Below are 15,164 nucleotides of genomic sequence, written 5' to 3'. Positions count from 1 at the left end.
CGTTGTCTTCCCAGCAGTCTCACCGGATGACCAGGAAGCGTTCGCGATGTCTTCTCGGGCGCTTCTCTGGCACTGATAATTGGCGTCTGTCTTATGTCAGTGACGTAAAAGACGGATTTAATGCGACTTGTCCGTTCACACAGCAGTCGCTTTCTGAAACATCGGATATGTATCGGATTCAGTACCACATACGAAAGTGACCCAGATCGGATTTGAAAATATCGGATTTGTGCCGTTCACACTGTCACACCATGATCGGATATGAGTCGCATAGGGTCAAAAAAATCGGATTTGATGCGCTTTCGCCTGCAGTGTGAACGTAGCCTAACTTAACATCAATGGTACTAAGAGTAGCTGTAGATAATATTACATCTGTGGGATGATTGTTGGTAATTTTTTCTCTAATGATAAAATTTTTATTTGTGAAGAAGTTCATGAAGTCATTACTAGTTAACGTTAAAGGGATGGTTGGCTCAAAAGAGCTCTGACTTTTTGTCAGCCTGGCTACAGTGCTGAAGAGAAACCTGGGGTTGTTCTTATTTTCTTCAATCAGTGATGAATAGTAAGATGTTCTGGCTTTGCGGAGGGCTTTCTTATAAAGCAGCAAACTATTTCTCCAGGCTAAATGATGATCCTCTAAATTTGTGACACGCCATTTCCTCTCCAGATTACGAGTCATCTGCTTTAGGGTACGTGTTTGAGAATTATACCATGGAGTCAGGTACTTCTGATTAGAGACCTTAGTTTTCACAGGAGCTACAGTATCCAGAGTCGTACGTAGTGAGGAGGTGAAATTATTAACAAGATAATCGACCTCTGTTGGAGTAGCGTTCAGATAGCTGCTCTGCTCTATGTTGGTACAGGGCATTGAAGATGATAACAGTGGGTGGATTATATTCTTAAACTTAGTTACAGCGCTTTCAGAAAGACATCTACTTTGATAAAGTCTACTCTCCACCGCTGTGTAATCAATTATTGTAAATGTAAATGTTATCAGGAAATGATCAGACAGGAGAGGGTTTTCAGGAAACACTGTTAAATGTTCAGTTTCTATGCCATATGTTAAAACAAGATCTAGAGTGTGATTAAAGTGGTGGGTGGGTTCTTTTACATTTTGAGAGAAACCAATTGAGTCTAATAACAGATTAAATGCTATGTTGAGGCTGTCATTTTTAGCATCTACATGGATGTTAAAATCACCCACAATAATTATTTTATCTGAGCTCAGAACTAAATTAGATATAAAGTCTGAGAAATCAGACAGAAACTCTGTGTAAGGCCCAGGTGGACGATAGATGATAACAAGTAAGACTGGTTTCTGAGTTTCACAGCTGGGGTGGACAATGTTAAGCATCAGGCTTTCAAATGAATTAAAAGTCTGTCTTGGTCTTTCATTAATTAATAGGCTGGTGTGAAAAATTGCTGCCACACCGCCCCCTTGGCCTGTGCTTCGAGATTTCTGGTAGTTAGAATGACTCGGGGGTGTTGATTCATTTAAACTAACATAATCATCCTGCTGCAACCAGGTTTCTGTAAGGCAGAGTAAATCAATTTGTTGATCAATTATTAAGTCATGTACTAACAGAGACTTGGAGGAGAGAGACCTAATATTTAATAATCCACATTTCACTGTTTGGTTCAGATGTGGATACTGTATTGTTCTTTCTTTGTAATTGTTTATGTTTAAGTTGTTTGTTGCTGGTTTTTAGTTTGTTTTTTGTCTGTTTGGAAGCTGACACAGTCTCTATGGAGATGGGTTTTTGGGGGGGGTAGCAGGAGGAGAGAAGCTGCAGAGAGGCGTGTAAGACTGCAACTCTGCTTCCTGGTCCCAACTCTGGATAGTCATATTTTGGGGGGTTTAATAAATTTGTCCATATTTCTAGAAATGAGAGCTGCTCCATCCAAAGTGGGATGGATGCCGTCTCTCCTAACAAGACCAGGTTTCCTCCAGAAGGTTTGCCAATTATCTATGAAGCCCACATCGTTTCTGGGACACCACTCAGACAGCCAGCAATTTAAGGAGAACATGCGGCTAAACATGTCACTCCTGGTCTGATTGGGGAGGGGACCAGAGAAAACTACAGAGTCCGACATTGTTTTGGCAAAGTTGCACACCGATTCAATATTGATTTTAGTGACCTCCGATTGGCGTAACCGGGTGTCATTACTGCCGACGTGAATTATGATTTTACTGAATTTACGTTTACCCTTAGCCAGCAGTTTTAAATTTCCTTCAGTGTCGCCTGCTCTGGCCCCTGGAAGACAATTGACTATGGTTGCCGGTGTCTCTAGCTTCACATGTCTTAGAACAGAATCACCAATTACCAGAGTTTGACCCCCGGCGGGTGTGTCGCCGAGTGGGGAAAAACGGTTAGACACATGAACGGGTTGGTGGTGTACCTGGAGCTTCTGTTTAGGACTATGCTTCCTCCTCACCGTCACCCAGCCGCTCTCTTTCCCCAGCTGCTTGGGGTCTGCCGGGGAACAGCTAGCGGGGCCTACGCTATCTTCGGCTGCACCAGCTACAGGGGCCTGGCTAGCTATGGGTGAATGAAGGGTGCGAAGCCGAGTCTCCAATTCAGTAATCCTGGCCTCCAGAGCTGCAAATATGCTACATTTGTTACAGATATCCTTATTGCTAAAGGAGGCCGAGGAGTAACTAAACATCTGACACAATGAGCAAGAAAGTGCAGGAGGGACAGGTGAAGTAGCCATGGTGCTAACGAGTCGGCTACGAGCTAAGCTAAGCTAGCAAAACAGTACAGAGACAGTGAGTGAATACTTTGGCTATAAATTAGGTAGTGAGTACACAGAAAGTGTGCTTCGGATGAAGCACGTGAAGATTATACTATGAAAAAGAATGTATTTAAAAGTTGTTAATTATATTGCTAAGCAAATAAGCTACTCAGAAACACCACTGTTCACTTCCTGTTCCTTTGAGCAGGAACAGGAAGTGATACTCTACCGCAGAGCGAGCGAACACCAAGTGACAGCTTCACTACATCTACTCCTTGCATCTTCACAGTTACACCTGTCTCCTTCTCATTCACACACATGTATTTTTTCTTGCTTCTATTGAGTTTCATTCCCCTTCTCTCCAGAGCATATCTCCACCTCTCAAGCTTCTCTTCTACGTGCTCCCTACTCTCGCTGCAGATCACAATGTTGTCTGTAAACATCATAGCCCACTGAGACTCCTGTCTGACTTCATCCACGTTATCAACTTGTCTATCGCCACTGCAAACAAGAACAGGCTTACAGCCAAATTCCATAATTCTGATCAGTTTGTCAGCACAGCTGTTTTATTATCCCTGAACATGGTTTCCAATCATAATCAAAAACTCATGGCTCAAGTGTGTAAAAGCTTAACCGTCATGAATTTGATGTCATTGTTTTGTAATGCGCAACTGTCGGTAAGACATGCCAGCACTGATGAAAGGGACAGATAAAGTTAGAGAAGTACAAAGCCAGAGGATTTGACAATTTGGAAGTCTTAACTGAAAGTGGTTGTCGATTTCCACCCCTGTTTGTAAATGGTTTGGGTTATGTGCATTTTAGATGTGTTCTGTTTTTTTTTAACAGGATTTAATACGGATATATAAATGAACATAACACATGAACAAAAGATTAATGTATCATATTTTATTAGCTTGTTATGTGCCTTGTATACAAAAGGTATAAAATTATGAAGATTAGTGAATTAAGAATGTAAAGTAGCACAAAGTAGGGCTGCATCAATTAAGTAAAGTGCATCTTAATTGTACTTAAGTACACAAGTGAGAAAACGCACTGTTGCATTCTAACAGTTCCTGGCATTTGAGGGTAAACATACTAATAAAATATCTGTATCATTATTAATCAGAAAGCACTGCACTGTTGAACTAGATGAAAATAAATCTGTTGTCCCTTATAGAAGCCTTGGCTCAGCCTCGCTGAGGTAAGTATGTGGGTGTTTCAGTTTTTTCTGCCAGACAGCAAAAAGCAGCAGTTTCTGTGTAACTAGATATTTTGGTATGCGCCCCTCATGTGCCAAAAAGTTTGCAAATAGCTGCAAACAAGACCACTTTTTTAAAATTGTTGAAGGCTTAATGTCCATACAATTAAGATTTCAATAACACACTCTCTTGGAACTTTGCCAGCTTTGTCAACTTTGAATAGAAAAAGAATTCTGTGCAACTTACATCTTGAAATGATTTTTGCCTTTTCTATAATTAAAAAGTTCTTTAACACTGAAAATTAGGTTCAGTCATGCAGGCCCACATCTTAACACATCTATTGATTTGAGTTAGCAATGCATTTCGCTGGTAAATTAGACATTTGTTAATTCTGACTAGCATATAAAAAGGTGTGATTACCTTAATAGAAAGGAACTAAAAGAAAATGTCTCTTTTTGAAATGATGACTTGATGTTATTAAGGGTCTTTTTAAAAATGTATTTAAATAAAATCAGCCTACTTAAGTCTCAGATTTACAGTAGACAAGTATTAATAATAAGAGTAATAGTAGTGATAATGCGTCTTTTTTATGGAGCAGTTGTCGTGTTGCGAAAATTAAACATTTGATGACTTTTTGCCGCTTGGCTGCAGACGTTTTTGTCCTGTCCTGTCATCTTCATTCATATTCACAAGGAAGGGGAAAGCGTTTTAGTCTTTGAACAGTTGTTTAATTTATTGCCAAAACACAGACTTAATTATGACATCTTAATTAAAGGGACCAAATAAAAGGCTCTTCTTCCAGCACAGGCCTTTCCCCCCAGGTTGTTATCTCTGCCTGCATTTCTGTCTCTGCAGCAAAGTAACTGTACAGATGCTGCACTCCCTGCTTTTTTGTTTCACTCTCACATTCCTTCAACAGTCTTGAGTCCTGCAGCAAATGTGCACTTTTAACGCTTGATGTGCATGCTGCGACAGCTGCAAGCGACCCTCCAGTGACCAAAGGCGTTGATGCTACAGTCTCCTCTGGCCTGGCCTAAATTTACTTGGGCTTGGAACTTAGGTTGCGCCCCCGGGAGCCAAACAGAAACTGGTGGAAATGAGGTTAGAGATTCAGTCAGTGCATTTGTGTGGCCGGCAGCTAGCTCCACAGTTCCAGCCTCTGCCCATCTGCCACTGACCCTTGTTTTGCCAAAAGACCAATTGAGGTTTGAAGCTGCCAGATTAGACTGTGGTGACATAATGATTTTGTCCCACATAAGGGTGATTTGACATGCTCTGCTTGCCTGTCTGTTGCTTGCAGGCTTTTCTCCTCAAAACCAGCACTCTGCCTCTGCCTCATTACTGTCAAACACATCAGGAGATTGTTCCTCTGTTTGGTTCACATTAATATACGTGTGTATGTGCAAGCCACCACAAAAGTCTTTATCAGTGCTGTGTGTCACATAGTCTATTTTAATGCCCCTCTTATTGGGAGTCTATTTGTTCTCATCTGCATGACTTCTACTTGCTATCCATTATTCATGTTTTCTCCACACACAACTTGCTTATTCTCGCTTTCAGGCTTTTTCCTCATGTTATTATTTCCCCCCCAGCTTCCCTTCTGTGTTTGCTCTGAGCTGTGCTTTGATGTCACCGCGCCTGCCCAGCCCTGCACAGCTGTCTGGACCAGGTGAGTTGGGATTTATTCAGAGTTTCTTAAGGTTTACGTAGTTTAAATTCAGTTGAACTAAAACACTTTTTCATGTGAAATGTTCTCTATACATACAGAACACAGAAAAGAGTCAAATGAAATATTTAATCTCAAAAAAAAAAAGTTCAGATGTAAAGCAAAGAAACCTTGAAATCTCACTTTGAACTTTTTCACAGATACTGATATTTTAGCTTTTGGCTCACTGAAATCAATATGTATACTAAACCTCACTGAGGGTTATATACCTCAGCAGAGCCCATGTGACTGAGGCTACCTAAAGCAGCACAGTGAGATGAAGCTTTAGTGATCTGCATGGAGAGACTGGGCAGTGTAGTGTAACAAAAGTGTAAAAACATAGCAATGCAGTGTAAGTAAAGAGGAGGGGGCCGCAGTGTTCTGCTTTTTGCTTTTCACGGATACATAATGCACATGAGTACACACTGTTACGCATATTAATGCTCATATACAACACGGGGAATGTAGATTTGTGCTGAACACAGACCTTTGCACATTCAGATTTGCATGTCCATGCAATGCATTTTATACATCTCATTTTCACCTCCACCTGAACCTTTCATGTTCTTTATCCTTTTGCAATATGACAGCAGTAATCAAGGATGAGAGATAAGGAGGAGACGAACAGAGAAAGAGTTAATCCTTCCAGGTGCCAAGTGGCAGTAGGTTAGCTGAGGTGTGTGCGGGCTGCAGAAACAAGCCTCTCTTATCCTCTCTTTCCTTCCATATATACCTCATCCTGCCACAACCCCCCCCCCCCCCCCCTCCCCCCTCGGCCTTGTGCATCTCCTTGCGGCTCACTTTCATCTGCACTGCACTATAAACAGATCTTTTTACCATTTCAAAGCTCATACTTGTAACGTCTCCTCTCTGGTGCCTCCCATCTGCAGTGGCGTTGGGCCAGGGCAGCAACACGCTATACGTACAGCAGGACAGGGCCTGAGTGCACAGGTGGTGCGATTTGGCCATTGGTAAAGTGTGTAAAAAGGGGGATGATAAAGAGCCAGAGATAAGAACAGAAATGGTCAAAAAGCATTATTCTCGATACACTGTAGTATAGGAGGTTAACAGTGAGGTGGATATGGGCAAGCACACAGTCTGACACATGCATCCTTGGCTTGCTTGTAGTCAGGGAATGTGTAAACGTGGGTTTCAGTGGAATGCACAAGAAGGTGGCTGCATGTCATTAGGCTTGTGTTAGTGCATTTGTGTTTGTATTCATTAGGCAGGCATTTGGCATTTAGAAGCCAAATGTGTGTGTGTGTGTGTGTGTGTGTGTGTGTGTACACTGATATGAGTGGAGGTGGTGAAGAGCATTAAAAGCCTGCCTGGCACTCTGTGTGGAGAGACAGGGGGCCCGTTCCAGGATAAAACTAGACTTAGATCAGCATGTTGAGGTTTTTTTTGTATTTTTTGGCAGAATTAGCTCCCTAAAAATAATTTGCATATTGATTGTGTATCTGATAAAGCGGAATATAAAAGGCAGCGTTGTTTATTACAGCCAAGGGACTGATATTTAGCTCTCGTGGCACATATGGCTTCATGAATATGAATCCTTTGTTGCGAAACCAACTTTGGCTGAGTAAATTTGACAGCTTACCAACTTTAATCCTTATTCATATTTATGGCCTTGTTGTTTCATGTTCTTTTAATTTATTTCCTATATACATGTTGTGGCAAGATAAGGATTTCCTGCCCCGTGCTAATATAGCAGATGAAATTGAATTGCAGGGATGAACTGAATGGAAGTATAGGAGGGGGGTGAGGGAGGGAAAAAGTCTGGTTCGGAGAGGCTGCGATTAGGACAAGTGAATGTAGGGGGGTAAAAAGAGAGGGATTAGTAGGAGGGACAGAGAAAGAGAAAGCATATTGCTGTGCCAGTTGAGCCGTGAGGTGAGCCAAAGCTTTCAGAGATTATAACAGACTGCCCACAGGTCAATCAGAGGAACACGTTGTTAGAAAACGGGAGGCTTTTCACCACCCGCAGCTCAATCACCATAGTGACCCATTGTTCGCTTTTGCCTCATTACCTGTTCTTGGATCAGCATGTTCAGAAACAACTTGCTGAGGAGAGAGTGCAGCAGCTGATTGAAGGGATGCTGATAGATGTTGACAGAAGGGTGAGGAACAGAACTGGGGGGCCTGATTGAGAGGAGGTTAGATGAAAGGAAAGGGGTTGGGCTGAGTCTAATATTTTGTAGCTGTAAAAGCACAAAAGATGGAGGTCTGGAACAATTCCAGTCAGAAAATGTGGGATTACAAAAGTTCTTTTGCTGAAAGGAGCACTGACTAGCTCTGTGTTTAACAGCGTAACAGTGAATAATCTCACAGCCGCCTACTTCTTCTGTTTGAATGGAAGTTATGAAGCCTCGATCTAATATGTAATCTACTAAATTTGAGCTTTTGTACTATAATAGCAACATTATATACAGGAAGCACTTAAAATGACTTGTAAAAATGGACTTTGAGGATAACACCATTGGCCAAGACATTAGGTTATAATTCATCACACTTGTGTCAGGGAAAATAACTGGCTTCTGAACATGCGTGTATGTGCATAGCTTGCTGTCAGATTTGATTTGAGCCATAAACAAGGCTTCCCGTTTCGTTTAAATGGCTTTCTAATGTCAGACTCTGACCAGAAATATCTATGTGCAAACATCTGTGTGAAATCGTGGCTCAAGAGTTGGCAATTCGTCTTGTAATCGGAAGGTTGCCGGTTTGAGCCCCGGCTCCAACAGTCTCGGTCGCTGTGTCATTGGGCAAGACACTTTACCCATTGCCTAATGCTTTAAGGCCTACAGCCTTGCTTCTGTCAGTGCGCCCCAGGGCAGCTGTGGCTACAATGTAGCTTGCCATCACCAGTGTGTGAATGACTGAATGTAGTGTAAAGTGCTTTGGGGTCCTTGGGGACTAAGTAAAGCACTGTACAAATACAGACCTTTTACCATTTTTGATTCATGGACTTTAAATATGGGTCTCTAACTTTTTCTAACTTTTTCTTTCAACAAAATGAAGCTGAAGCTTTTAGCACATTTTCTTCAAAATAGGAACATTTACAGAACTGCAATGATGTATTTGAGAATGGCTTAAAATAAGTGATAGTATGCTCTTTGTAATGAATGTGCTTAGTTTAAAGCGCACTCACCAGCCACTTCATTAGATGTACATTTTTAACTGCTCAATAATGCAAATACCTAATCAGCAATCAAATGGCAGCAACTCAGTGGGCAACTCAGATGACCCACTGAGGTTCAGATAGCTTCTGGGGCACATTGAGAATCATTTACACACCATTGCCTACCTGAGTATTGTTGCTGACCATGTCTATCTTACTATGTATGACCACATTGTACCCATCTTCTGATGGCCACAGCCCACTTATCATCTCAAACAATGACCTCATTGTATTCAGCTGATCTCCACAGTTAAACCGTGTGTGTGTGTGTGTGTGTGTGTGTGTGCGTGTGTGTGCATATATGAAGACTGAGCTCTGCAGCACAGAATGTAATTTATATCAGAGTTCAGCTAAACAGACCATTCCTTATAGCTACTGTTGATTTTAGTATTTTCAGGGGATTTATTGACAGTGACAGCAAAATCACTGCCACACTTATCCAGCAGGCTTTGAAGGAACTCATTCACCATTGCAAACATGGCAACAGTGCAAGCTATATGAGCATATACTAGTGTTTATTGTGCTTATTTTACCAATTTCATCTGTGTGCTTTTTGCATGATCTGATATCGTTGTGTTGGTGTTGTTCCCAGATCAACATAGTAAATGTTGTTCCAGGATCAACATTGCAAGTGACCAATCAGAATGTTGTGACTTCATACTTCTGCGACTTCGGGAAAAACTGCCGTAAAACAAAAAACTGTACTTGAGCTGCGAGAAACCGCCTCTGTCCGCCGATCAACGAACCCTGACCCTGACCCTAACCCTTTAATAAACGCTAAGCAGAATTGATATTGTCCTTGCAACACTGGAATTTCATAAATGCACGAATGGCTTGGCGCGCCAAAGAATAACGTCACAACAATGTGATTGGTCACTTGCAATATTGATCCTGGAACAACATTTACTATGTTGTTCCGGGAACAACACCAACACGACGATATCAGATCATCCGTGGGTTTTTTTTTGTTATTAGTCTCATCTGTTAATAGCTGAGAATATTTCCTTTCATAACCTCGTTTACTGAGCAGGGTTGTTATTTAGCAGTGCACCTGCAATATGTGCACAGATCATTTAGCTCCTTCCAGCACTCATCTGCTGGCTTTTTTTTTAATAACTGAAAGCTTCAGCTAGCTGTCATTTGAGTTAATGTGACCCAAATTTAATTCTGATTTATGTTTCCATCATGTTTTGCCTCTCCTCTGTCCGCGTCTACACCATTGAGCACTTAATATCAGCAATAAATAAATAAATAAATAAAATAAAATCTTAAATCTTAAAAACTGAAATGTCATTAGTAAATCCCACATTAATACACATTTTATTTTCAAGAAGAGTGAAGCTGAACTACTAGGTTGACTCAGCACTTAAGAGGAGCTTGTGCTGAATTCATTCTTTATGTGGCTTAAATTATAGGTATTGAAAATTGATGAGAATTTTTTCAAAGACTAATATTTTATGATTTTTTTTTAAAAAATATTTAAATGTTTCTACTCTTACCACACTTCTTCATTTAGAAATGGGTTGATTTTGCAGCAGGAGTAAAACAACAGTGCAGTTTGAAAGCAACACACTGCAGATTAAACCTCTTTTAGAACGTTTACTTCATATTCTCTGGAGCTTCACACACAGTCTCAGACCACCTGTTTGGTCAGCCTCCACTGGTGTGAAGGTGCAGCCGGCTAAGGCCAGACTAAGCAGAAGGTGGGTCAGATATGACTGTCCTTTCCTGGACTTGCTGTGATCACTGTGCAGTGATGAAATCTTGTGTAATAGGGCTCAAACACACGGTTACCTAACCTTAACTAATACTAATTAGCTTTTCCGGGAGGCTTTAATTTCATTTGGATTGATGCTGTTTTGTTAGATTGACACTCAGCCAGTTTGCCAGGAGGTAAAAAGGCTGATTAATAGGCCTAGATGCAATTAGTGTGTGACTTCTGAATGTGCTCTTGAACACATTGCTAAACCCCCTAGTTACCAGTGCATGACAGATGAGCCACAAGACCACTGACATTTGTGCTTAAATGACTGTCCAGCAGCTGGATAGCGTAGTGGTTAGACTACACGCCTTTGGAACAGAGGATCGCAAGTTCGATTCCTGCCTGGGGCGTCTGTATCCAGTAAGGGTCCTAAGGCTAGACCCCCTATGCTAAGCAAGCCTACCGCAGACATGAGCGAGACAGATAAACATGAAGGCATGCCGGCTCGGACGTCGCCCGGATCAACAAGGTCCGCGTCAGGTGTTGAGGAACCAGGGCACCCTGACGAAAAGTGGGCTACTGGAACAAGAAGGCATCAGTGGGCAAGAGACGAAAACAGGGCGTTGTTGGAAAGACTTTAACTGAACAAACACACACATCCACACATGTGCAATAACACTAAGTGCAATAATCTTTTCTGGCATCGTTGTATTTTTACTCAGTTGTATATAGCATTCGTATTCTATTTTTATCTTATTGTATATTTTTATTCTATTTTATTCTACTGTATATAGTATATTATTTTATTCTATTCTGTACAGCTGTGTACTGTATTTATTCTTATTGTATTCTAATTTTTGCGTCATAACTTTTGCACTGTCCACTTCCTGCTGTGACAAAACAAATTTCCCACGTGTGGGACTAATAAAGGTTATCTTATCTTATCTTATCTTAATGCTACCACTTAAGTAACCCCGGCGGAAGGGGCTACATGAATAGGATGAGGGACCTATGGATTCTTCGATACCCAACATCCACAATGACGGCGAAACAACCAGTAGCTCAGTGTTCCAACATTCGAAAGAAGGGACTGCTCTCACAGCTAGAGATTGACGAGGTACAACACAAATGCTACGGCAAGGAGGAGTCAGGACGCCAGGTCAAGGGGGCGATATCATCACCCGCACCCGAGATTCGGTACATAGCCCCAAGTGCGAGAGGAACTGACCTGAAAAATAGGATCATGGCCAAGCTTGAAACCTGGATCCCCCGTAGCCAGTTACCAAGATTACGTGAAGTACCCTCAGAAGGTCTGCTAGATGATGTTAATGCAGCACTACGGGCAATACCTACAACCACGATTACCGACACTAACAAGCTGATCTACAATACGGCAGCAGTGATCAGTGAGATGCTTGGCTACAAGTTGAACAGCGACAAGGGGCAGTACCCTCCATGGAGAAGGAGGCTAGAGGGCAAGATCAAAGTAGCACGGAGGGAGGTTAGCCAACTAACGGAGTTGCAGAAAGGTGCGACAAATAAGGTGCCTAAGAAATACAGCAAGCTGTCCATACCTGAGGCCTTGGAAACTGCCAAGCAAAGACTCACAGCCTTGGCCAGCCGCTTGAGGAGGTACACCAGAGAGATAGAAGGCAGGAGAATAAACCAGCTGTTCTCCACAGAACCAGCAAAGGTGTACTCTCAGTGGCAAGGGAACAATAAGAGAACAGCACCACCAAGGCTGGAGACGGAGCAATACTGGAAGAGCATATGGGAGAAGGATGCAACCCATAACGGCAATGCTCAGTGGCTAGAGGATCTGAGGGCAGACCACAGCGACCTCCCTGAACAGGGTCCAGTAACCATCACAGTGGCAGATATCCAAGAAAGGGTCTCCAGTATGAAGAGTTGGACAGCACCAGGGCCCGACATGGTTCATGCCTACTGGCTGAAGAAGCTGACTGCACTCCACGAGCGTCTGGCAGCACAAATGAACCAGCTGCTAGTTAACGAGAGACACCCGGAATGGCTAACTGAAGGCCGGACGGTCCTGATCCCCAAGGACCCCAAGAAGGGACCGGTCCCCTCCAACTACCGACCAATAACCTGCCTCAGTACTACATGGAAGCTCCTGTCAGGCATCATATCGGCTAAGATGAACAGGCACATGGGTCAATACATGAGCGGGACACAGAAAGGAATTGGCAAGAATACCAGAGGCGCAAAACACCAGCTACTGGTAGACAGAACAGTCAGCCGAGACTGCAAGACCAGCCTGACCAACCTGTGCACTGCCTGGATTGATTACAAGAAGGCCTATGACTCAATGCCCCACAGCTGGATACTGGAATGCCTAGAATTGTACAAGATCAATGGGACCCTAAGAGCCTTCATCAGGAACTCAATGGGGATGTGGCGTACAACACTAGAGGCCAACTCCAAGCCCATAGCACAAGTCACCATCAAGTGCGGGATCTACCAAGGAGATGCTCTGTCCCCACTGCTGTCCTGCATAGGCCTGAACCCCCTCAGTGAGATCATTAACAAGACTGGCTACGGATACCGACTACGGAACGGAGCAGTTGTCAGCCACCTCCTGTACATGGATGACATCAAGCTGTATGCCAAGAGTGAACGAGACATCGATTCACTGATCCACACTACCAGGCTATACAGCAATGACATTGGAATGTCGTTCGGACTGGAGAAGTGTAGCCGGATGGTAACAAAGAGAGGGAAGGTAGTCAGAACTGAGGGGATTGAACTACCAGAAGGCAACATTGCAGACATAGAGGACAGTTACAAGTACTTGGGGATCCCGCAGGCAAATGGGAACCATGAAGAGGCCGCTAGAAAAGCTGCAACCACCAAGTACCTGCAGAGGGTCAGGCAAGTCCTGAGGAGTCAGCTGAATGGTAAGAACAAGATCCGGGCCATCAACACGTACGCCCTGCCCGTGATCAGGTACCCTGCTGGGGTAATAGGCTGGCCAAAGGAGGAGATAGAAGCCACTGACATAAAGACAAGAAAGCTCCTTACCATGCATGGAGGGTTTCACCCCAAGTCCAGCACCCTGAGGCTGTACGCTAAGCGGAAGGAAGGGGGCCGGGGACTGGTGAGTGTCAGCACCACAGTCCAGGATGAGACAAGGAACATCCAAGAATACATTGGGAAGATGGCCCCAACTGACCGAGTGCTCAGTGAATACCTCAGGCAGCAGAAACCCAAGAAAGAGGAGGGAGACGAGGAACCATCATGGAAGGACAGGCCCCTGCACGGTATGTACCACCGGCAGATAGAGGAGGTGGCTGATATCCAGAAATCCTACCAGTGGCTGGACAAAGCTGGACTGAAAGACAGCACAGAGGCACTAATCATGGCAGCACAAGAACAAGCTCTGAGCACAAGATCCATAGAGGCTGGGGTCTATCACACCAGGCAAGACCCCAGGTGCAGGCTGTGTAAAGATGCCCCAGAGACAATCCAGCACATAACAGCAGGGTGCAAGATGCTAGCAGGCAAGGCATACATGGAACGCCATAACCAAGTGGCCGGCATAGTGTACAGGAACATCTGTGCCGAGTATAACCTGGAAGTCCCGAGGTCAAAATGGGAGATGCCCCCAAGGGTGGTGGAGAATGACCGAGCTAAGATCCTGTGGGACTTCCAGATACAGACGGACAAAATGGTGGTGGCTAACCAACCGGACATAGTGGTGGTAGACAAACAGAAGAAGACGGCCGTAGTGATCGATGTAGCGGTTCCGAATGACAGCAATATCAGGAAGAAGGAACACGAGAAGCTGGAGAAATACCAAGGGCTCAGAGAAGAGCTCGAGAGGATGTGGAGGGTGAAGGTAACGGTGGTCCCCGTGGTAATCGGAGCACTAGGTGCGGTGACTCCCAAGCTAGGCGAGTGGCTCCAGCAGATCCCGGGAACAACATCGGAGATCTCTGTCCAGAAGAGCGCAGTCCTGGGAACAGCTAAGATACTGCGCAGGACCCTCAAGCTCCCAGGCCTCTGGTAGAGGACCCGAGCTTGAAGGATAAACCGCCCGCAGGGGCGTGCTGGGTGTATATATATATATATATATATATATATATATATATATATATTGTTATGGATAGGCGTAGCTTTGGGTCACGTGGTGTCTGTAATAGTGATTGCTATATCACCTGTTCACGGCCCGAGGGAAATTTTGTGAATGAGTGGGTGATGGGGGAAGTCGACTTTTGCTGACCGCTCAAGCTTGGAATGTTTTTGATCACTGTTTTTCTACGGATTTTAAGGATTTGATAACAAATAAAGGAGTTTTAACTTGGAACTTTGACTAACGTTTTAAACAGCGGGCGCGTCAACATTATTCCCCTATTCAGCTGCTCGGCGACTCAAAGGCTTGAAAGTCGCCAACATATATATATATATATATTTATTTTATGGAATGCCCTTTAGGAAAATATTATATATATATTACAATCAAAGTCTGAATATATAGATGAAACTTGAATATATAGAATGATCTTCTGATTATGCATGCCAGATGCTTCGGTTATTAGTAAATTTGGTTGTGTTCATTAGAATTTTTTTTTTTTTTTTTTGGTGCCAGACACTAAAAATTGTGAAATATCACAATATTGAAAAAGT

Source organism: Diplotaxodon limnothrissa, linkage group LG15, assembly GCF_057381915.1.
Source record: "Diplotaxodon limnothrissa isolate DT_005_m linkage group LG15, D_limnothrissa_male_GT1.1, whole genome shotgun sequence".
NCBI lineage: Eukaryota > Metazoa > Chordata > Actinopteri > Cichliformes > Cichlidae > Diplotaxodon > Diplotaxodon limnothrissa.
This window is presented reverse-complemented; position numbering follows the sequence as displayed.